This window comes from Arachis ipaensis, chromosome B06 (assembly GCF_000816755.2).
Source record: "Arachis ipaensis cultivar K30076 chromosome B06, Araip1.1, whole genome shotgun sequence".
In the NCBI taxonomy this organism is placed as follows: Eukaryota; Viridiplantae; Streptophyta; class Magnoliopsida; order Fabales; family Fabaceae; genus Arachis; species Arachis ipaensis.
The window spans coordinates 116912435-116937872 of record NC_029790.2 but is presented as its reverse complement, the minus strand read 5'-3'; the positions used below and the strand labels follow the sequence as shown (position 1 = coordinate 116937872).

General features: G+C 36.2%; 1 pseudogene; it reads left to right on the top strand.

The window, feature by feature from the left end:
* LOC107647294 lies at positions 9676 to 12164 on the top strand (annotated as a pseudogene).

The following is a 25438-nucleotide window of genomic DNA, read 5'->3' as shown; positions in this document are numbered from 1 at the left end:
GGAGACAACCCACCATGGTATGATCGTTCTTTTTCAGTCTTAGTTTTATTTTGTTTTGTTTTATTCTTAGTTTTATTTTATTTTATTTTCACTCGTGCTCATTCATAATTTCTGCATAGTCATCTGCATTCTGCATTTACATCTGCATATTGCATTAAAAAAAAAAACACGCACGTGACGCATAAGCGTCGCTGACGCGTCCGTGTCACAGGTGCGTTGGGAAAAAAAATAAAATTGAACAGAAAGTCACGAGAGAACGTGGCTGGAGACGTGCCTTAGGCACAAACATGCCCACGCGAACGCGTCCCTGACGCGTCCGCGTCAAATTGCAAATCCAGCCCTCCACGCGTGCGCGTCACCCACGCGTGCGCGTCACCCACGCGCACGCGTGACCCTGCATAATCGACGTAAATGAGTGTATGGTAGCAAGTTATGATGGAGTGGGGCTGGACTCGTGCTAGAAGCCCAAGCCCTACCATGCGAACGCGTGTTCCACGCGTCCACGTCATATTTAAAAGTAAAGCCATTCACGCGTGCGCGTGCTCCACGCGCACGCGTCACCCAAAATTTTGGCAAAATGCAAACAAAATATAAAGTCGTGCGAACGCGAGGCTGCTCTCGCGCCACTAGCACAAATCAAGTCACGCGAACGCGTGACCCACGCGTCCGCGTCACCTGAAATTATCACAAACCACGCAAACGCATGCTCCACGCATCCGCGTCGCCTGCGCCGCACAGCTTATCCAGATCAGCGCCAACTATCTTATCTTTTCTTCCTCAAATCCTAATTCTTTCTTTCCCTTTCTTATTTCTTTCTTCTATCTTCTTTCTTCTTTATTCTTTCTCCCTTTTTACTTTCTTTTCTCCCCTTCTTTCTTTTCCACATTCATAAACAAGGTTTTTTTCTTTTCTTTTCTTTTCTTTTTACTTTTCCATTATTATTTATTTTTATTTATGCTTTCTTCTTCTTTTTCTTTTTCTTTCATTATATATATGTTTTCTTTTTATTTTTCTTTTTTTTTCTTTTTATTGGTATTAGAAATCTAATGGTGTGACTGTTTTCTTCTATATTTCTGCTTGTGGATTCTTAAGGAATTGTTTGACAATTATATATTACTTTTTATGGGGTTGCTTGCATGTTCAATTTAATACTTTCAACAACATCCTTACCATGCATGCTAAGTGTTTGTGAAAAAGCCCGTATGGCATTGTGCATTATTTTTAAATTATTCTATTCTACTACTCTAATGTCTGTTTTTCACAAAAACCCTTTTTTATATTTCATTAAATTAAATATAATTGTCAATACAAATAGATTGTTAGTTTGAAAGACTTGATAATCAAATTGGGCATTTAATGCTTGATCTATGCTACTCATACCTTTGCCAGCATGCCAATAAACATCTTGCATCTACTTGCCATCACATGCACTTGCTATATTTCCATTGATGAACTTTTCACATGTAGTCGCGACCATGTGTTAACGACATCCTTCTTTACCGTGCATTGATTATCACGTGTCCTGTCCTCTTCCTTGCTCGAACCCTTTGCTTTACATGTTACTTTCTTCTTCCCTTTTCAGGATGGCCACCAAGAAGGGTAAAGAGAAAGCTGCTCCCAAACCACTGGCAAGGAGAGGAACAAAAAGCACAAGCACTTCAACAAATCAGTTGCTTCTTCAGATACTTCAGAGGTTGGACCGGCTAGACTGGTAGGCAAAACAAATGGAGCTCCGTAACAAGCACCAATTTACACACCTCAAGGAGCTGATTATTGGCAACTACCCACCTGAGGAAGACCCAGATACTCCAGACTCCACCAGCACCGGAGCCATGACGACCCCAACTGTGGTGATGCTGCTCCCAACCCCCCTTTTTGTTCCTGACTAATGGCATCGAGGACGGTGCCAAGCTTTAAGTGTGGGGAGGTCGGTCAGTACCTGACTCCCAGAGGTAACTTTTCTCTCTTAACACCAATTTAAATTTTTCTTTTGTCATATAGGATAGATTGCATAGTAATAATTAGTTGCATGTATGTTCTACTTGGTTGAAAAATAATAAGTTTCTTTTTAAGACTCTATTTTTGAAAAATTTCACTAATTTAAATTAAAACCTTTTTGTGTTAAACTTGCTTGAAATTGTATTTGGAACATGAACTATAGCTAAGAACACACAACCTGTGAGACTTTGAGCTTAATTATATAGTTATATTATTTAACCATGAAATTTTATTCTTGTGTGTTTTCTTCCCTATGATTGCAATCTTTTCTTTGTTCCATTCTATATGTCCATTGTTTAGTGTATTTACATGCTTGCATATGATTGAGGCCATTACTTGTTTTTGCTCACTTATCCCAAATAGCCTACCCTTTCACTTACCTTTGTTAGCCACTTTGAGCCTTTTAATCCCCATTTGTTCTATATTTTACCACATCACTAGCCTTAAGCGAAAAAACAAATTAATTACCCCAAATTGAATCTTTGGTTAGCTTAAGATAGAGATTGTGTATCAACTAAGTGTGGAGAAACTGTGGGAACTTGGGTTAATGAAAGTATACAATGTTTAAATGATAAAATATTAGGAATTTGGGTGCCAACTCATGTGAAACAGAAAAATTAAAAATCTATGTGCATTGATAAGTTATTTTTGCTTTTATATTCTTACTTAAAAAAAATCCAAAAATATTCAATAAATAAATAAATAAATAAGGGGACAAAATTACCCCAATATTAAGTTTAATAAAAGATCAATGCACATGTGATAAAAATTAAAGAAAATTTGGTACATGAGTATGGGAATTATACAAAAGTGGGAATTTTGGATAGTTAAGCATAATTTTAGAATTACATAGAGTGTGTGTGTGTTAGGTGAGAGCTTAGGTTATTCAAAGATTCATACTATAGCTCACTCAGCCATACATTTATCCTCACCCTCACCTTAGCCCCATTACAATCCTGAAAAGACCTCATGATGTTTGGATTGGTATACTAAATATTTGTTGATTGGTTAGATGAAGAACAAAGTTTAGAAAGCATGATTAGAGAAGAGTAGAGTGATTAACCCTAGACACTTGAGAGATTAGAGTGATATACACTACCAGTGAGGGTTCAATGCTTGATTCTATGTTCCCTTCTTTCATGAGCTATCTTCTTACAAGTTTACTTGTCTTTTATTGTATAATTTGAATTAGTGAAATCTGATTTATGTTTGTCTTGAAGAGCTTATTTACTTTTTAACCAAGTAGACAGAAACATCTTAGCATGTAGTTGCATTCATATAGATAGGTTGCATTTAATAAGTCTACCATTCCTCTTCACTCTTATAGTTTCTCTTAAGCTTAGCATGAGGACATGCTAATGTTTAAGTGTGGGGAGGTTGATAAACCACTATTTTATGATTTATATTGTGCTAAATTGAGTGGTTTTTCATCCATTACTCTCACGCTTATTCATAGAAATCGCATGTTTTACGTTTTCCTTCCTGATTTTGTGCTATGATTGAAAACATGCTTCTTTGACCTTAATTTTATTAATTTTAATCCTCTCTTATTACCATTCAATGCCGTGATATGTGTGTTAAGTGTTTCCAGGGTTTATAGCGTAGAAATGACTTTGAGGATGGAGAGAAAGCATGCAAAAATATAAGGAATACAAGAAATTGAAAGAATTGCTAAAGCTGTTAGCCTGACCTCTTTGCATTCAATCGATCATAACTTTAGCTACAAAGGTCCAAATGAGGTGGTTCCAGTTGCGTTAGAAAGCTAACATCCGGGGCTTCGAAATGATATATAATTCGCTATAGTGGCCGTACATAAAAACGACGCGCACGCGTGAATCACGCGGACGCGTCGTTCTGCAGAAAAACCAGCGTGGCAGATTTCGTCCCCAGCAATTTCTGGGCTGTTTCTGACCCAGTTTTTGACCCAGAAAACACATATTAGAGGCTATAAAGCTAGGGGAACCCATTCATTCAAAAACACAACTTTCATATACATAATTTTAGGTTTTTAGATGTAGCTTTTAGAGAGAGAGGCTCTCTCCTCCTCTCTCTTAGGATTTAGGATTAGGATTAGGATTTAGGATTTCTATTATGATTAGGCTACTTCTCTTCATTCCAGGTTCAATGTTCCTTTAATTTAATTTCTCCTCTACTTTTATTTACTTTATCACTTAATTTATTTATTTTCCCAATATTGATTTATGAACTCCATGTTAGGATTGATTTTTTTAATTAATACACATTGAGGTATTTCAGATTTATGATTGCTTTCTTTTATTTATGATATAAATAATTTGGATTTTTCTCCTTTTGGCTTTGGTTGAGTAATTGGTGACACTTGAGTTGTCAAACTCAGTTGTTGTTTGAACATTGGAATTTGCTGATTGACTTGGATCCCTCTAAAGCTAGTCTTTCCATAGGAGTTGACTAGGACTTGAGGAATCAAGTTGATTAGTCCACTTGACTTTCCTTTATTTAGTAAGGGTTAACTAAGTGGGAGCAATAAACAATTCTCATCACACCTGATAAGGATAACCAGGATGGGATTTCTAGTTCTCATACCTTGCCAAGAGTTTTCCTAATTATTAATTTATTTTTCTTGTCATTTAAATTACTTGTTCCCTATTTCAAAAACCCAAAACAAAATATACTTTTTCCATAACCAATAATAAATACACCTCCCTGAAATTCCTTGAGAGACGACCTGAGGTTTAAATACTTCGGTTATAAATTTTATTGGGTTTGCTTAAGTGACAACCAAAACTTTTGTACGAAAGGATTCTCTGTTGGTTTAGAAACTATACTTACAACGCGATTATAATTAACTAATTCATGATTCCTTGAAGCCTATGAACAAGTACTTTGGAAATAAATTTGTAAATCATAGAAGATAAACTAATTTGTCTAACCTAGGTCATGTCTTTTACATCTGGGACCTTTGATATTGGACAAATTTAGATATGATTAAACCCCTTCAGCATTCTTTCACCTACAAAGCAACTTCGGATTGCCTAAAAAATATCTTCTTCCATTGCATCCTAGTAGAACTGGAAACATTTAGAGGTAAACCCTTATCCTTTGGGGCACTCGAAGGATGCACCCTAAAAATGATCCTCTTTACTTCCGCAATAGTGATCAAGCGCATCAGCTTCTATCCATAGTAGGAGTAACTTCAGTAGATAATCCTTCAAAAGTCATCTCTGGATCATCATTATTAGTCAAGAAGAAAATCTCCAGCTACTACGACTATCTCTAAATTAGTGGAAGCAAATCTCCTGTCATTGTTTTTCAGTCTCCAAATTTTGTTTTTGATAGAATCTAGATTGGAATGATTGGTGAAAGAAGTTAATGTTCTTATCCCCCTTTGATTCTTCTATCTCCTCACCACCATTAATCCCAGCCTTCCTGAGAATTTCAATTCAGCCTAATAATTCTTTAAAATTTCCACTCTGGAATTGGTTCTTGAGGTGTGTTGCCACTGAATTAGTTTATGCCTGCAAATCTTTATTTTCTAGGACAAGACAAACATAATTGACCATTCAAATACTGATATCCAAGCATTGGAAATTATTTGATGGATTATAGAATTCTCACATCAAATTTCTTGGAACTAGAGCATGAGCTGATACATTTTCAGGTATTCGAAGAACTGAAGCTGCTGGGTACTCATTCATCTAATTACCATTTGCCATTGCACGATCTAATATCTCTAAAATTTGCTCCATTCCTTTTCATTTATTAAACCAAGTAAAATTTCTGCCAATTATCCCCAAGTCCAACAAACCATTTTCAATGACAAAATTAGTAAAATCTACTATAGAAGACTAGGATTTAAGGTCGTTGCCTTCTTTTCTTCTTGACTTACAATAGTATTAAAATTCACCATCATTACCCCACTTTTTCTTGGAATTGTTGTAGTATAATTGAAAACTCACCAAATTGACCCAAACGGTTTTGATATGATGTTCTCATGTAGATAACAATCAACCTCCAAGATAAATTCTTGTTCACTTCATTAACTTTTGCAACAATATAGAATTCACCAGTCAAAACAATTATCACCTCCATCAATTTCTTCCAAGCTAAAAGAAAACAACCAACTATGTCTGACGGATTCATAACACTCAAATCAACAAACCTACACAACCTGAGTTTACTTTCTACCAGACGAGGTTAATTCTTATTTTCGCAGACAAAAACAACCTTGGAGGAGTGGGATTGATATATCCCTTTCAGATTTTGGATTGTTAGGGTCTCCCCAAACCTCGACAATTCCAACTTAGTATCCTCGTGAGGCTTTTGGTGCTACTTGATGACTGGGACCCACTAATTATTTTAGACTTATTCCTTTAGGACAATCGATTGGTGTTGCTAAAAAATTTGCTATTCAGTCATTCATATTCATGAAGCTGGAAATTTTCTCTAATACCACCGGGGAACCATCACCTGTGATTGCATTCCAAGATTCTTTTGATACTCCTAGTAGTTCATCACATTTCGCCTTTTCATGTATAATGTCTTTGGTGGCTGCATCCTTTTTATTCTCTTGCATTGATAGGCCCGAGAAACTCTCAACGAATTGTGAAGGGGCTGGCTTCTTCCTCGGCTGATAAATGGATGTATCAAATAATCTAGTGTAGGCCTATTTGGTGTCATTCTTATTGTCTATTCTCTTTGCAACCTGATCAGTTTTCATCCATTCCGTAATATAATCCTTTGATGTTTTGTTGAATCATCCAAGAACTTTTGGCAATATTTTGAGTCATGGACTAAGAAATAGGCACAATAGGTGCAAAAAACTCCAAGTTTTTCATATCTCAAGCCTACTTCCACTTTGACCTGATTAGGGCAAGAAATTTTGAAAGAATTCTTCAATCTTTTTCCCTGTCAATTTTCACTCTGACCTTGATAATCCTTAACTCCTTTTCTCTTACTTCAAAGAAGTCAATATCACATATATCACTTAATTTGTTTCCCAATTTACGTCTAGCATATGGAATTTTGAATTGTTTTGGTAAATCCCATAATTGAACCCAAACTAAAAGAGCTCTAATCCACATCTCTTCGGATCCTTGACCTTCATCCTTCTACACACATGAAGAATGAAAATTTTTGAATAGTCATGGCGATCTTCGTTCTACTCTCAATGCATCAGTTTTTTTACTAAAGAAAAACTGAAATCGGTTACTCTCCTCTTCCACTATGTAAAACTCCTTTGGACGTCTCCAAATTGCATTATTGCACTTTGCATCTTGCCAATAGAGAAGACGTGATAAAAAAATTCTCGTAATCAGACTTTTTGTGCATGTATAGATTCCTTAGAGATGTGGTCCTCTTCAAGCAACACCATTTCCTCCTCATTCTCCTCACTCCTAGTTTTTCTATGATTGCGATCACTCCTTAATGCATTTATACTATGCAAATCAGGGTGATCAGCAAAGAGAATGTTTAATTGTGCATGGAACAGATGTGTTTTCATAACCTTTATAGGGTACAAATTTAAAATCCTAGCGCTTTATGATGATCCTAATAGAGTATTTGATAATATTAATTATACATTATTAATATTATTATTTCTGTATTAGTAATCATCATATATTAGCTGAATTGTTATAATATGATTTAGGATACTATAATAAAAATGATAGTAATTATTTTCGTATTTAAATATGAGAAAGATAAGAGTTAAAAGGCTTAAATGATACTAGCTAATAACAGTCGAAGTAATAAGATTTGGTTTGTAATTTTACTCATGAAAGTAACGCTCAAATTAGCTACACACAATTTTTTAGAAATAGAGTGAAGATAAAGGCGGTCAAAAATTTGATCTGAGGGTCACAACTGAAACGTGTTCAAATAGCAAATCTGATCCTGTTTAATAACTTCCATGAACTTGTGATGATTCACTTGAACACCAGGTAGGAGCAGAACCTAGTTGAAATTTTTGGAAGATAAGGTTCAAAGGTAGCTGTGGGATAACTACTTAATGACTAAGAAATGAGTGTCTATAAATAGAGAAGTCTAAGGTTCTTAGGGGGACTTCTATTAAACAACACAAAATCACACTAAAAGCTCTATAAATTCTCAGGCACATTAATACTATAGAAGATCTTGGAGTGCAAGTGTATGTGAGTGTTAGGAGTCGATTTATTTGATTTATACATTTCATTTCCAATTTCACTTTAGTTCATTTCAGTTTGTTCAATTTCAAGCTTTGTTCTTTAGTTTTCAGCTTTGTTTTTCTAGTATTCCAACATTTTCTTCTTTTTTCTTCTTATTATTTTAATTTTAAATTTATGTTTGAATCAATTTTCATATTTATTCATGTTAAATATCTTTTTGTACTGCATTATTAATAATACACATGTTATAATTTTCATTCCATTACTTGCAAAGTTAATTTCGACACTTAGTCGATAAATTCCGGGTCGAGCTATGCTTAGAGGAATCTTATCTGCTTTTCGAATTGAGATCATTGATACAAGCTTGATCGATATCTTGTATCAAGGTCAAACAAAACATCATGCAAAACAATTAGAAAAATAAAATATTTTTATCTTTAAAATTTAATAATTTTATGACAAGTGAATATCTTTTTTTATTCTTTTGTCAATGCTAAAAATATTTTTAAAAATTCAAAAACTCTGGAGATCGAATTTTGGTTAGTAAATGTACTTTTTAAATAATTATTTAAATATTCTCACAAAATTTCAAATTAAATATACAAGTAGCTTATCAAATATAAATATTATTTGTCACTTATAAAAAATAGTATTTTATATTTTATTATTTTTATTATATTTTAGAATATTTAAAAATGTCTTTATCATTAACAAATTTTAAAGGTAATTTTGTTTAAAATATTTGATAATTCCAAGTATTTTTAGTGGTTTTATACTTTTTAAGATTTTTAACCATTTTGTAATGACAATATCTATGCTTTCCAAATCTCAACTAATTGACTGTGCGAAATAGGGGTGCACATGGTTCGGCCTGACCCAATGATTCGGTCCGGCCTCAAATATTTTAGGAGTTAATTTGGTGTGATTTTACCGGGTTTAGGGTCGGATAAGGGTCTAAAAAATAGATCCGATCATTGTTTCGAGTTAGGTCTGGATCAAGATGAACTTGGCTTCACCCGACCCATGTGCATCCTAAGGGAACTAAAAAAAATATATATGTTTTAAATTAATTTTAATATTATGTTATATTAATTATAAGCTTATTGTTTTGTTTTTAATCATTTGTTAAATTAGAAAATAGATCAATGAAGCATCAAATTAGAATTTATGGACAAATTCAAATTCAAATATGGATATTAACTTTTCGGTAACAAATTTCTTCTTTATAAATAAGTGCATCATAAATAAGTTTCTTTATAAATAAATTTTTTTAAAATTGTTAAAGCTTTAAAGATCCAATTTTCACCCACTTTAAGGTATAACTATGGCCCGAAAATATTTAGATTTTACCGGATCTAAAAGTGAACTAAAATCTAAAAGATAGACCCTATATATATTTAGGTCGGATCTGAGTTAAGACAAACCCGATTTTATTAGAACATGATAACCCCTAGTGAGAAAAACAGCCCTTTCAAAACCCTAAATCGTGAAACCTTCTTCCTTTATAACTGCAACTGCTACGAATCTCTCAAGAGACCAACTCTCCTCCCCAACGATGGCCACTTCTGCCACCACAACCGCTGCAGTGTTGCGCCAGCTCTCGCAGAAGGAGCAAGACATCCAAATGATGCTCGCAGCCGAGGTTCATCTCGGAACCAAAAACTGCAACTTCCAGATGGAACGCTACGTTTTCAAGCGCCGCAATGATGGTAACCCATGCTTCTTTGATATTTTCTTTGGGGTTATACTACTAGTTTATTTCTTGAAATCTAATGAAGAACACATATTTGTGTAGTTTCTTTCGGGTCTAGATACTCCTTGCTCTTCAATGGGTTTAGCATTTTTTCTTCTATTTATCTTTTCGTGTGTAGGGTTCTTTTTTTGGGAGACATTTTTATTAGTTTGTTATAGACTAGTGTTTGTCAATTGTTCTCGATTTGGTTTGTGCTATTGATTGAAAGGGTCAATTTAATTATTAATAAGGATTTTGACATGAATATGTGTACATGCATTATCACATTGTTTTCAAAACAGCTTATTATCATAATTTTACCAATGAGTTTCTGATGGAAAAGCAACTTTTGTCCCAAAATTTATGAAACATATACATGCCTTTAATCTTTCCGATGCTTCCTTTTGCATTAGGAAAATATTTTTATGGCTTGGTTTATTTTTCGTATTCTTTGCCCCCAAGTATTTACATAATTAACCTTGGCAAGACATTGGGAGAAGTTCCAACTTGCTGCTAGGATTATTGTTGCCATTGAGAACCCGCAGGACATCATTGTTTAGTTTGCTAGGCCATATGGTCAAAGGGCAGTCTTGAAGTTTTCCCAATACACGGGTGCGAATGCAATTGCTAGAAGGAACACTCTTGGAACATTCACTAATCAGATGCAGACATCCTATAACGAGCCTCGCCTACTCATTCTGACTGATCCAAGGACTGATCACCAGGTGCCACTTTTTTTAGATGTTTGAAACTTATTTTATTCACAATTAACTGTCAATATGTTTTTATGGGAGTTTGAAATTCTGTTATTAGTTGATCTCATTTTGAGTTTGCTTTTCTATATATTTTTTTTAGCTATCTTGATGTTGGCACTCCTGCCAATAACAAGGGGAAGCACAGTATTGGTTGTCTATTTTGGTTATTAGGAAGGATGGTTCTACAGATGAGGGGTACTATTCATCCAGGGCTTAAGTGGGATGTGATGGTAAACTAATTTTTTCTCTTAACGGGTTGAACTATTATTATTTTGTAGCTCTTTTGGATTTATTGTGTTTCCCAATGTTTGCATTGCAAATGTCTCATCTCGTATGCGCTTATTTAAAACAATCTTTCTTGCAGTACATACAGGTGTAAAAAATTTGGGTAATTCACATGATAAAATAGTTTGGGGTTCAAAATTATGCAGATGTCCTAAACCAATTTTGTTACACGCCTATCCTAAACACCTTTATGTAGTTTACTACTCAGCATGCTAAATCGAATTCATTTAATTTGCTTTATTGTTGGAAAAGCGTGTAATATGTAAATCGAATTAATCTAATTCGATTTACCACTATACTCCAACAATAAATCGAATCAATTTGATTCGATTTACATAAAGGTGTTTAGGACAGGTGTGTAGCAAAAATTGGTTTAGAACATCTGTGTAATCTTGAACCCCAAACTATTTATTCATCTGAATTGCCCAAAAAATTTCATATTTTATCAAAAGATAGTAGTCTTATTATGTGGTTTCCTTTGAACCATAGCTAAATTATGTCAACTTTTCATGTGTAGGTGGATTTATTCTTCTATAGAGAAGCTGAAGAGGCCAAGCAACAAGAGGAGGAGGAATTACCAGCCCCAGAATATGCCATTCAAGATTTTGGTGCTGCTGGCATTGCCGGCTTCCCTGCAGCTGATGGGGAATGGGGGCTGTTACAGCTGACCAATCATGGACTGAACCAGTTCCTCAACAACCCATTGCAGCTGCTCCTGCTAACTGGGCCCCAGACGCCGGTAAGAATAATTATTTCAACTCTGGATCTGTTAGTCACATGTGTGATTTAAGTTCAATTTTATCTATTGAAATTTTTTGTCTATCAAGTCTTTGTATTTGTTCTCCCATTAGTCTGTTAAATTTGATGCAACATAATTGTCGTATTTGCTTCTAATATGTTCTAGTCAAATAATTCTGGATTGTTGTTGTGTTAAATAGTCGTTCTTCCTCAATATGTAAGAAAATCGGTACGCCCTAACATAGTTATGTCGGAAACTGTGATGGCAATATATTTGACCTAAGTTCTTTTGTATCTATAGCTGCAGGTGATTGGAAGCCAGTTCCAGATCCACAGGCTTCTGTTCCAGCACCCGGAGGTGTTGCCCCCACTGGCTGGGAATAAGCACTCTTAAGATTTAAGCACAACTCGTCAAAATAGTTCTGAAGAATTTTCTCTTCCTTTAGTGATGTATATTGACACGATTTTTAACAAAACTGTTATTTTAGAGAGTAAAATTTTGTTTTATGTTCTTATTTGGTTAATCCTTCAAAGATACTCAATATATTGAGAAAATTAGTGATCAATATCCGACATTCTTCATTTTAATCAACATTACCTTTTGTTCATACCCTGGCCCAACATTAAGGCCCAGGTCCAAATGAGCCAAAATGACCCAATTCAAAGATTGGCCTTGCTACTCACCGACCTCCTCAGAAGAGGTCGGATTCGACGCACACTCCACCTTAAGGAGCCATATCTCAACTTCCCTAAGATAAAGGGACGGTTATCCACCTAAAAAGGTGGAACTATTCCAACGGTTGTTATTGGTTCACCACTATAAATACCCTGACACCCCTCAGGTATCTCTAAGTTCCAATACTTTCTAAACCTGCTTAGGCCTTTGCTGACTTAGGCATCAGAGTGTCTTTGCAGGTACCACCCCCCATTCCTTCATACACCACAACTCGGATGGAGGCTCCCAGACGCAAACCTAGTCAGTGGCTTCCTCCCTCAGACGATTGGGCCAACCCAACGAGTCCAGCCCACTAATCTCCGGTTACTCATCATAACATTGGCGTCGTTGCCGGGGAGCCGCGAGATCAACCAGTAATGGCGGACGATTCATACAAAGATGGCGACACCGCATCCGATTCTGAGCAAGAGAATCAGGATGTTGGAAACCACGACGTGGATATAGTCACCCATCAAGGGGTGACCAACCAGCATAAAGAAGGCACCTCTGGGTTGAAAGACCCAAAGACAAACTCTTCTGAAGGGCGCAAATCTGGAAAGGAGGGACAACTCCATGTAGCTGATTTCATGGGATTGTTCCACGGCCACCAAGGGCGCCTGGAGCAGTTGGAACAAGAACTGGAGTGACAGCGAGAGGTGGAGAGAAACTTGAGAAATGAGATCGAGCGACGAAAAGAGCTAGAGGAAAAGCTCTTAAGGCTGGAGTCTGCTCTTAAAAGTCGAAGTTCTCGCAGTGACTGAGAAGACTCTCCCTTGGGAGGAGATGACCCATTCAGCGAGGACATAATGAGGGCAAAAGTTCCAAGGAACTTTAAGAGCCCTGATATGGATCTCTACGATGGAACTACTGATCCAAAGCATCATTTAAGCAACTTTAAAATTCGGATGTACCTGACCAACGCTTCTAATGCTACTCGCTGCAAGGCTTTCCTGAGCACCTTGACGAAAGCAGCAATGAAGTGGTTCGACAGTCTTCCCCCAAGGTCGGTCACTAGCTTCGACGACCTCTCACGAAAGTTCCTGATGTGATTCTCTATCCAGAAGGACAAAGTAAAGCACGCACCGAGCCTCCTGGAAGTAAACAAGAGGTCGGAGAGACTTTAAGGGACTACATGGAAAGGTTCAATAAAGCGTGTCTGGAGATTCAAGACTTGCCCACAGAGGCAGTGATTATGGGCCTGGTAAATGGACTCCGAGAAGGCCCCTTCTCCCAGTCCATCTCGAAAAGGCATCCGACCTCCTTGAGTGATGTACAGGAGAGAGCTGAGAAGTATATCAACATGGAGGAAAATGCCAGACTTCGAGAACCAGGCTGGCGACATGGACACTCTCACTCATCAAAAGAGAAAGAGAGAGAGCCTACAAAAAAAAATTCCGACCTTTTCCTCGAGGTACGACTTCAAGAACCAGATCCCAAGCATAAATGGCCATGAGAAGGTCATACGAAGAAATTTTCCAACTGGCGACCTCGTCTTGATCCAAAATGACATCGGGCCAAAATCGGACGAGGAAAAGCCAACACCAAAATGAAAAGATCCCAACAAAGTCACTTAAGACTTGGAAAAGAACTACTACAACATATTTGACTTACTCGAAAACAATCTACCTAGATTGTGCCATGTCTACAACAAAAGGGATACTACAGTTAGAAAGTGCACCTTACTTCCTAATGCACACTTTTTTTTACTTGAAGTGACAAGATTCAAAGTGGTGTAAGAAGTTATAAATACAAATTGTGGTCTGACCTCATTAAGCCACTTGTACTAAAACAAGCTGGCAAGGGGAAAACCTAAAACGAATCGCAAAAATAACTTGAGGACAGCGTGATGATAATCAAACCTCAACACGGAGAGAATGTAAACCCAACCTCACAACAATTTGTTTAAAACAAATTGAAAAAGGATGGTGGTTTGTAAGAATGCCTCCCCAAGCTAAGAGATAAGTATTCAACCTTACTAGGTTGACACAACAAAACAAGTTATCCGACATCCCAGAAAGAGAGTCCAAAATAACTTGTAAAAATCACATAACAACAAATAGTAAGATTCAAGAATGGCATGATTGAATGTTCGAGTCCGACTTTATGAAGCTCGACCTCGAGTAGGGGCACTGGCTTATTATGAGAGCCAAGTCCAAAATTATTAAAAACCAAAGACAACATTCTACAATGATATCAGAGCACGAAAGAAGAACTCGACCTCCTTCCAAAAATCTGAAAGCAAACTCAGATAAGAAAAGAGGCTTTGAGAAATTCTACAAGGAAGTTGGTAACATTCAAGTTCAAAAGAAAAGCTTGACCTCCTTCTAGAAATTCGAGAGCAAACTTGGATAAGAAAAGAGCTTTTGAGACAAAGGATGGCTACGAGATTCACCGTAAAAGACTTCATCTTGATAAGAAATAATATCGGGCTACTGAGTTCGGGCGAAGGAAAGCTGACAGCAAAAAGGATAGGACCCTACAATATTATTGAAGTCTTAGAAAAGGGCAACTACAAAGTGTCTAACCTCAAGGATGAGGAACTGCCAAGGTTGCGACACACCTCCAATATAAGGAGATACTATAATTTCTTATGGAAATTGATTTTCTACAATTAACACACACCAATTGAAGCTCGATAAACCGCGAAATCACGGGCTGATCCTATAGAAATCGCCCGGATGAAGCGACGAGGAACCAATTGGTGGAAAGAAGTTACATACGCGAATTGGAAAGAAAACACCTCGAAACAGCTCATGCCAAATGGGTTGAAAAAGTTGTATTTAGAACAAGTCGCAAAAGTAACTTAACTAAATATGCCCCTCGAGGCATAAATACGATTTAACAACTCGACCCACACAGGTAACAAATGAATCGTACAAAATCTCAAGCCCACGATCTCATCTCTACAAGTTCTAAAAATAAACGACCTAGTCGTATAAAATGGAACAATCTCACAAAAACAAGTTGTTTAAAGAAAACTTGTTCTAACATTCACAACAACATAAGGACAACTCGGATCAAACGAGTTGTGCCAGCCAACCATATTTTCAACGAAATTGTGTCAAGCACAAGTCGTGTCTATCTAAAAGCAAAGCTTTAAAAGTGATTTGTATCAAAACAAATCATTAAATCAAAACATTAAAAAGTGATTTGTATCAAAATGAATCACTAAAGTAAAATCAAAACAAAAATCCTTCAACCAAATGGTTATAATACGGCTTGATGATTCAAAACAACTCAAGCTCATGAGTTGAACAAAATCGAGTAAAAATTAACCATATGATCTAAGCAATTTGTATTAAAACAAATCACGCAAAACAACTTGATATATAACGAGTTGTGCTTCAAAAAAGTGACTTGTATAAAAAACAAGTCATCTATTAAAAACTCAGAATGAATGAGTTCAACAAATCATTCAGAGGATTCACTTGATAATCCTATCCGCTTGATTGCTCGAGTCCAACTTCACAGAGCTTGACCTCAAGCAAGGGCATAATGGATAAAGCAACGAAGTTCGATGGTTATAAAGTTGATCTGATACTTTAAAAGGACTCAAAATAAACAATTTGTACTTGAAACAAGTTGTGAAGTCCTAAAAACAGCTTGAATTTAAATGAGTTGTATGAAATTAGATCAAGAAATAGCCACATTTTAATTAAACGATTTGAAATGAAACAAATCGTAAGACCTTAAAACTACTCGCATCGAACGAGCTAGATGAGGTTATACTCATAAATAATTACGAGTTTTGAAATAAACGATTTGTATCAAAACAAGTCGTAAGAAATCAGAACAAGTTTCAGAAAGGTGATTTGTATTAAAACAAGTCATGTATCCTCAAAACAACTCGAATTGAACGAGTTGTATGAAACTAGGACAAGGAATATTCTTTGGTTAAGCAAGATGTGTTAAAACCAATCATACAGAGCCCACAAGCCTTAAATAACTCGGAAAGAACGAGTTGTACAAATCAGTTCTAGAAAAAAGACTTGGCCAAAAACAAGTCGTTTAAAGAGGGAAAAGTATTTATAACATGCAAGGGCATAAAGATAAATTGACGCGATCATTAAAGAAATGCGCAGTTACCAATGTAACTGCTCCTATGTGTAAATGCGAAACCCCCAACGGACGTGACATTTGATTAGACATGACGGTTGAGAAATTTAAATCACGTCGGTTTTAAAAATTACGTCGGCTACAAGCCCGAGTTCAAATACTCGAATCCAACTCATAATTAAAAGAGATTGGACTCGAGTAGGGGCACTGTTCATACCCTGGCCCAACATTAAGGCCTAGGTCCAAATGAGGCAAAATGGCCCAATCCAAAGATTGGCCTTCGCTACTCACCGACCTCCTCAGAAGAGGTCGAATTCGACGCACACTCCACCTTAAGGAAGTCGGGATCTAAGATTAGCTGGCAGATAACCCTTATTCAAATAAGTACCTACCCCTAAAATCTCTCAACCCACTTCCAGGAGCCATATCTCAACTTTCCTAAGATAAAAGGACAGTTATCCACCTAAAAAGATGAAACTACTCCAACGGTGGTTATTGGTTCACCACTATAAATACCCTGACACCCCTCAGATATCTCTAAGTTCCAATACTTTCTAAACCTGCTTAGGCCCTTGCTGACTTAGGCATCGGAGTGTCTTTGCAGGTACCACCCCCCATTCCTTCATACACCACAAGTCGGACGGAGGCTCCCAGACGCAAACCTAGTCAGTGGCCTCCTCCCTCAGACGATTGGGCCAACCCAACGAGTCCAGCCCATTAATCTCCGGTTACCCATCGTAACACCTTTAAAGTAGCATGGACATAAATGAAAGTACTGTTTACATCAGCGCTCTCTAATATTGCATTGTTGATCAATTTTCTTCGTTGAAGTATTTCTTGTATTTCTTTAGGTTGTCTTTGGAAATTCACAGAACTTGGAAATAATTAAATTTGTAAATCAAATCTTATATTTGGAGATATTAGTGGTGATGAAAAACTATGGGATAAATAAAAATTAAATTATTATATAAATATTTAAATCAACTTAATTTTTATTTTACATAAATTTAAATATACTTCATTTTTAATTCATTTCATTTCAAACCAAATGAAACTGATTTAAAAATAGTTTCAAATACACTTTTAAGAAATACCACAGTGCATCAAGTAATACCACGGTGAGTGAATATCATTTTCACGAAAATTAATAGATTAAAGCAAGCAATGTCTAATTAAATCTCTAATTAAGTCAATCAAACATTGACAAGAGGGTTGTGGATCTTGAATTAGAAGCAAAAATAGTGAAAAAGAGAATTGAGAGAAGGAGAGAAGGCTTAGAGAATTAGGAAGGAATCAAGGATATGGAATGTTAAATGCTTTGGAGATGTTATATTCTTAGAAAAAGCAATGTTTGTGTTTCCTTACTTTGACACAAGCAAAAATCTTCTCGCAGCAAATTATTTATATCAAATTCTAATTCCTTGACAATTTAATTTCTCTTAATTAATCGCCAATTCTTTGGTCAATTAATTAAGAGAAGAGGTGAAGAACGATTTCAATTTAAAGCCACACAATTTTCAAAATACTATTCCTAGTCAAGTTAAAAATCATGAGAAAGAGTTTAGAACTAATTCCAATATTAAATTTTCTAAAGTAATAACGGAATCCAAGACAGAATTAGAATATTTTCCAATACTTCTAACCATTAAAGATGAAGAACGAAACTCAATCTTAAAAAAGTAGAAAAACATTAATCAAAATAAAGAAGACACTTGCATTACTAATCTATAAAAATAAAATAGAGCTCCTAACCTTTAACAAGAGAGGTTTAGTTACTCATGGTAGAGAAAAAAATAACTAAAACTAAAGAAGGAGATGTTCGGTCAAAGATGGTGTCTATTTTTGTGAACCTTTTTTACTTATTTATATCTAACTTCCTAACTAACTGAAATTTAAAAACTAATCTTATCTTTTAAAGGGAAAGATAACTTATTTAAATTCAAATCTAATCTAATCTAAATCCTAACAACCAAATCCTATCTTTTTAGAAGAGGTTGTTGCTAACTAATCATTTAAATCTTAAATCTTGACTTGAATTGAAGCTTCCTAGGAGTTGGTTAGGCATTTGGTGCTAGGCTTGGTGTAGTTAGTGCTGAGCTTTGAAGCACTTTGGATTGCTGGGAGTGAAAAGTGCACTTGGAGCTGGTCAGCCAGTACTTAGAAATTTGGTGGAGCTGGGCGCCATCTATAGGAGTTGGGCGCCAATCGACTTGTGCTTCCTCCCAGGCACGAAGGCGCTGGGCTTGGGGGTGTGGGAGCTGGGCGCCAATCTTTGGAGCTAGGCTCCTGATTTGGGCACCCAGCTTGGTGTTTTAGGTGCTTGGCTCGGCCTCTTTGAGCCTGGCGCCACCAAGCTTGTTTTCTTGTTGATTTCACCTTGATTTGCTTAATTCTATCCTAAAACACAGTTATTCTAACACAACTCCAAACATATGATAAGTTATCAAAATTTCACTAAAAACATAAGAATTTTGATTAAAAACTAAGAAAACTAATGAAAAAGAAGCATAAAAACTACTTAAGATGACTAGTCATCACAACACCAAACTTAAAACTTTGCTTGTCCTCAAGCAAAAAGAAAGGTAAATGGATTTTAACTTAATGAAAAAGAATTGAGAGTTCTTGAATTCAAGCCCAAATCAAAAGTGGGGTTTTCGATGATCTCCCTTATTATAAATGTATTTTTCTTATCTTAATGAGTCATGTATACTTAGGAATCAAGAATATTTCAAAAACTAAATTCTGGATTGTATTATGAGAATCCTTTTAGGATTATATGATCCTTGAAGTAGTTTGCTTACAATTTTAATCAAAAGTGATGTTTGAAGTTCTTTACTCTAAGTGTTTTGTCTTAAGGTAGCTCTTAGCAGGTTTTCAATCGATAATCCGGGCTAGTTGGCCAAGCTACCGAGTGATTAAGTACCCCTCGAATCTAATTACCCAAGTCTCTCCTTGAAACAATCATACCACTAGCACATAATTAGGAATTTGTTCATCTAGACATTGATACCTAGAGCCTCCTTGGACTCTAAATGGTTTGTTTCAAAGTAACTCTTTAATGTGGGCTTTCAACTGATTATCCCAAGCCAGTTGGTCCAAGTTATCGGGTGATGAAGCACTCTTCGGATTTAATTTTCCAAGTCTCTCCTTGAAATATAAACATAACAGGAATATAACTGAGCTCTAGTTATTGATGCTCAGAGCCTTAGTGCTTTTAAATATTTATGATTTTTCCATACTTCTTTCTTTCTTTCTCCCTCATTTTTCTTTTTATTTCAAGGATTTTGGATTTTTGGAATCTCATAATATGTCTCTAGAACTTTGTTTTCGGCTATGATGCACGGACAATGACACGGACACGGGACATGACACGACACGGGACACGCCGACACGGAAATTTTAAAATTTTACATGACACAGGGACACACATATATATAAAATATAAAGTATTTTTTAGATAAATTGTAATGATATTTTGATATTTTATTGATATTAAAATATAAATTAAAATTTTTAATTATTTTTAATGTTTTATTTTAATTACATCAAGTATTTAAAATATTTTTTGTTTTAATAAATAATAATATATACTATATCTAAATTTATTTTAAGAATATATGTTAAGAATAAGACTAGACACGCAGACACGTGATAGTATTTAGGTGTGTCCAGGCGTGTCAAGAAAAGAATTTTTTATTTTTTATTAAGACACGGTTGGACACAGCAGACACGCGTGTCGGACGAGTGTCGGTGAGTGTCGTGTCCGAAACGTGTCCGACACGCGGACACGATAACTCAACGAAGTGTCCGTGCTTCATAGGTTTTCGGAGATTTCGTCTCCCTTTTTTTCAAGACCATTCAAATACTTTAATCCATGGAATATAATCAAGCTACTATTGACCACCACATTTCAATGGAACTTCTTTGTTAATTATTCAATTTCTTTTATTAAGGGTCACCATCTTTACATCACTAGAGTACCCGAGAACAAGTACAAGTGATAAACATAAAAAAAACAAAGAAAAAAAAATAGAAACATAATGCAAAAAAAAAGGAAAACAACTGAAACAGAGATAAAGTAAAAGAAAAAGAAAACGAAAGAAGAAAAATTAACTGCCACACACAAATAAAATTACCAATTTCATCATATATCATCATCTTCATTCTCAGTCTCGACGCTTCCTCTGGGGTTCTTGGTCACCATCTTTTTAGTCTTGCACTTGTCTCCTCCCATGGCCTCCAAGCTTCCTCTTTTCTTCTACTTCATGTCCACTCTTGATGTAGATGTTCAAAAGGGAGAACTTGCTGTGGGTGTGAGTGCTAGACGGCAGCAAATAGATATGTTGTTCTATCTATCATGTCCAACCGGAATCGTTGAAATTCTCGATAAAGCTGCTCCACGTCAATCCCGTGGGTTTAGCGTTGACTAGGCCCAACTTGAGGCTTAGGTGCAAGAGCAGAAGGTTGTTGCTGTGGTTCTTCTTGTTACCCTTCAACATGGCATCTTCTTGCTCTTCTTTCCATTACAGCCACAGTGATGGGTCTTGGAAGTTTGATAGGGGTGTCTTGCTCAATGGACACCCCAACAACCTCACAAAGACGGTGGATGAGGCCCAAAAATCCAAGCTTGACCTTGAGTCGCAACTTTATGCCATAGTTTAGATGTGAGGGGGAATGGGGTTCTCTTCTCTAATTTCTTCCCCAATTATGATCGAGTAGATAATGACAGCTCGGTCCACTGTCACCTCAGAGTTGTTAGAGATAGGGACAAGTGAGTGTTGGATAAAATCCAATCACCCCTTAGCGATAGGGATGAGATCCGACCTCTTCAATTGGTTTAGAAGTCCCCTTGCATCAAATTTTCATTGTGTCCCAGGGACATAAATATCATTGAGCACATCTTGCTCTCTTCTGTTGTTCATCATCCTCAAGGTATATTCACAGTAGTTTGGACTGAATGAGCAAGATGGAGGAGGAAGGCGAAGAACCCTTCGAATACTCCGAGGCCCATAATCAATGGGTTGGTTTCAAACTATTAAATGTACTTTTCATTGTACTCTTTATATACTTTTGGACCATATATAAATTGATGTAACAATGATTTAAACATATGTAACTTAAGAAAGTAGTGTTTACTTAATTAGATTATACCCAGATGGTTATTACTAAAGAAAACATTGCAATATGTGGTAATACGCATTTTGCGGCAGTTTAAACAAAACCGCTGCAAAATGTAAAACAATAACTCACCCGGGGTACATATAGCGGCGGTTTTCGAAAAGACGCCGCGAAATGCAAACCTGATTGAAATATAGCGACGGTTCGAGAAAAACCGCCGCTAAATGTCGACCTGACTGCAGCCCCAACCCCTAACCGCCGCTATATGCGCCGCAGGTTGTCGTTTCGCGGCGGTTTCACACAACCGCCGCAAAATAACCGTCGCATTAGCATAAAATTTATGACCAAGGTAAGGCCCATGTTTCTTGGTGGGTTTGCCAAGACTATCTATTTCTAGTGGGAGATCTCAGCTTGAATTACTGGATACTCTTACGATTTTAAATCAAATCTCACGTGGGGGATTATGGGCTTCTGCTTCACCCATGTTCTATATTGGTTCTCATACAATTGGGTTCGGAATCGTGTGATGTCAAAAGATAGGGTGGCCAGTTCTTTCCCTTTTATTTTCTTAGACAAAGACATTTTTGAGTTTTGTTTATACTTATAAAAGTATAAGGCACAACCACAACACCAAACTTAAAGTTTGGTCCTATGAAGAGAATGAAATATAAATGAAAAAAGAATAAAATGCTAAGTGTATTTGTGCTGTGTGATGAATGGATGCATGCATGTGAATTTATAATGGAATGGAGTATGCATTGTGTGGTTATGAAGCTTCGGTAATATATATGATATGAAAGTGTGCAGAAAAAGAATAAGCATACAACAAAAACTAAATGCCAATGTTCTAACTATTGAAAGTTAAAAATATAGAGGTACATAGGTGACATGCTAAGCTTTCAATGCATGTGAATGAATAGAATTAATCTTGAAGTGATTATCATGCATGCTTGATAATGAATTCTTTGGACAAAATAACTTATGGTGGCAGTGAATAAAACAAAGAAATAGTAACTATGTATATGATGAATTTTTAAAGAAATTTTTTACTAATAAATTTTAAAAAAAAAAGTTAAAGAAAATAAAATTAAAATATTTTTAAGAGGATGCATGTTTCATGTATGCATGGCACTGGGCACCAAGCCTCGGAGTTGGGCGTTGCCCTCCAAGAAAACAATGGGGGCGCTGGGATTGAGGCGTAAGCGCAGGGCACAACTCCAATTTTATGCCAGGGCACAACTCCAATTTTATGCCCTTGGGAGCCCTCCTTTGCTTTGGGCGCTAGGCTCCTATAAGTGGAGCTGGGCGCTACCCTCTTCACCCTTTGAAGGAATCTGACTCCCTCTTTGGGAGTTGGGCTTTACACTTATCCCTCTTTTTCTTTTTTTTTTTTCTTTTTTAAAATTTTGAAAAATAACATAAACAAAAAAAAAAGTTGACAAAAAATTGCAAAAGAACAAAGAAGAAGAATAAGAAGAATGCAATTATGAAATGCTTAAAAGAAAAAAAAATGCAAAAGACACTAATCGTAGTTGGGTTGCCTCCCAACAAGCACTCTTTTAACGTCACTAGCTTACATTGAATCTTCTAGGTTGGGAGTTGGATTACTTTATGACATCTTCCTCTAATGCCATCCTCCATTAGTTGTGCATTCTCTAGCTCTTCTTCCTCATCAGTTTTAGAATCTATGAGTTGAAGAGGGCTTTTAAGAGCTCCTCTGTCCACAATCTCTTAGACTAGGGAGTCAATTATGTCAACCCCTCATACAACTCTCAGATTCACTAGGGTGTTGGATGACTTTGAAAACATTAAAAATCACTTGCTTATTATGCACCTTTAGTGTTAGCTCATCCTTTTGAACATTTATGAGTGCTCATCCGGTAGCTAAGAATGGTCTTCCTAAGATGATGGAGGCATCCTCATCTTTTTTCATATCAAGGATCATAAATTTAGCCAAAAAAAAAACTTTTCAACTTTAACCAATGTGTTTTTCACTATCTCATGTGAAAACTTCATTAATCGATCGGCTAGTTGCAATGAGATCTTTGTGGGCTTCACTTCTTCAATATATAATCTCTTCATCACGGGAAAGGACATCAAATTGATGCTAATTCCTAGATCACGACGAACTTTGCCAATAGTGACATCCCCAATAGTGCAAGGGATTTGGAAACTATCAGGATCTTTAACTTCTGTGGTAGTTTCCTTTGAATAATGACATTACACTCTTTGGTGAAAATTATTTTTTCATCTTCTTCCTTGAAAATCCTCTTCTTGAATATCAACACTTTCATGAGTTTGGCATAGAGTGGCATTTGTTCCAGGACTTCAGCAAAAAGGATGTTGATTTGTAGCTTTTTAAAGATATCTAAGAACTTGGAAAAGTTCTTTTCTTGATTTTGCTTCTATAGCCTTTGAGGATATAGAATCTTTAATTCATGACCTTTCACATTTTTCTTTTTGGCCTCTATTGTTGCAAGAGCTTTTTCTTCCTTTAGGTTCTCCTGCTTTATCTCTTTTGGAGGTTCTTCAATTTTTTTCTCATCCTCCTTGAGAAGCTCCTTGTTGATCTCTCTTCCACTCCTTCGAATGATGACTTTACATTCCTCCCTAGAATTTGGGATTATGTCAATAGGGAAGAAATTTGGAGGCTTCTTTGCCAATTACTTAGCAATTTGCCCTACTTGCACCTCTAGGTTTTTAATTGAAGCTTCTTGATTTTTAAAGTTGGCTCTTATTTCTTGCATGAAGCTTTGTGTTTGTTGCATGAAGGAGGCAATGGATTGAAAAAGCTTTTCAACAGCAAAGACAAGAAATGAGGGTTTTTGATGATTAGCGTGCTATTGAAAAGGGACATTAAAGTTCCTTTGTCCTAGATTTTCCCAACCAAAATTTGGATGATTCTTCCAGTTGGGATTATAAGTTTTTGAGGATAGATCGTTCTCTGGCCTTGAAGAATGTCCCATGAAATTTACTTGCTCAGTGAATGAATGATCTTTCTTGCTTAATTTACACTCTTCATTCGGGTATGCTCCTGCACACAAATCGCATAGGGCATGAGTTCTAATAGCTGAAATTTACCTATGTTCGAGTTGTTTTGTAAGTGAGGAGAGTTGTTAAGTCATGAGTCTGTTTTTGTACAAGGATTTCATCCATTGTGTCCAATTCCATCACGCCTTTTTAGTGGACCTTTTAGATAAATACATGAAGTTATTAGCCGCCATTGTTTCTCTTAATTCCAATGCCTCTTCAGGGGTCTTTTTATGTAAAGCTCCTCTAGTTGATGAATGAATCATTGTTCTTGAAGTTTGACAGACCCCATCATAAATGGTTTGGATTTGAAGCCATTCGAAAAAGGCATGGTGTGAATATTTTCTGAGCATCTCTTTGTACCTTTTTCAAGTTTCATAGAACGATTCACCCTCCTTTTAGAAAAAAGAATTAATTTCATATCTCAATTGGGCTAACTTTTGGAGAGGAAAATACTTAGTTAGGAATTGGCTAACTAAGTCTTCCCAAGAAGTAATGCTGCCCAAGAATTGAGCTTGAATCTATTGTGTGGCCCTATCTCTTAAATAGAATGGGAATAGCCTTAGCCAGATGGTTTCGTGGATAACTCCATTACTCTTTATTGTGTCACATAGCTGCAGAAAATTAAGTATGTGTTTGTTTGGATCCTCTTGCAGGCTACTACCGAATTGATCTATTTGTACCAATTGGATTAGTGATAGATTTAGTTCAAAGTTGTTGGCTTGAACTGTGGGTATCACTATGCTACTTCCGCAGCTATCAATGGTAGGTACTATGTAATCACCAAGAGTCCTTCTATTGTTATTCTCTTCTACCATTTTTTTACTTCTTCTCTCCTAACCCTTGATCTCTTCCTTATTTGTGCAAGCGTCTTTCCAATTTCTTAATC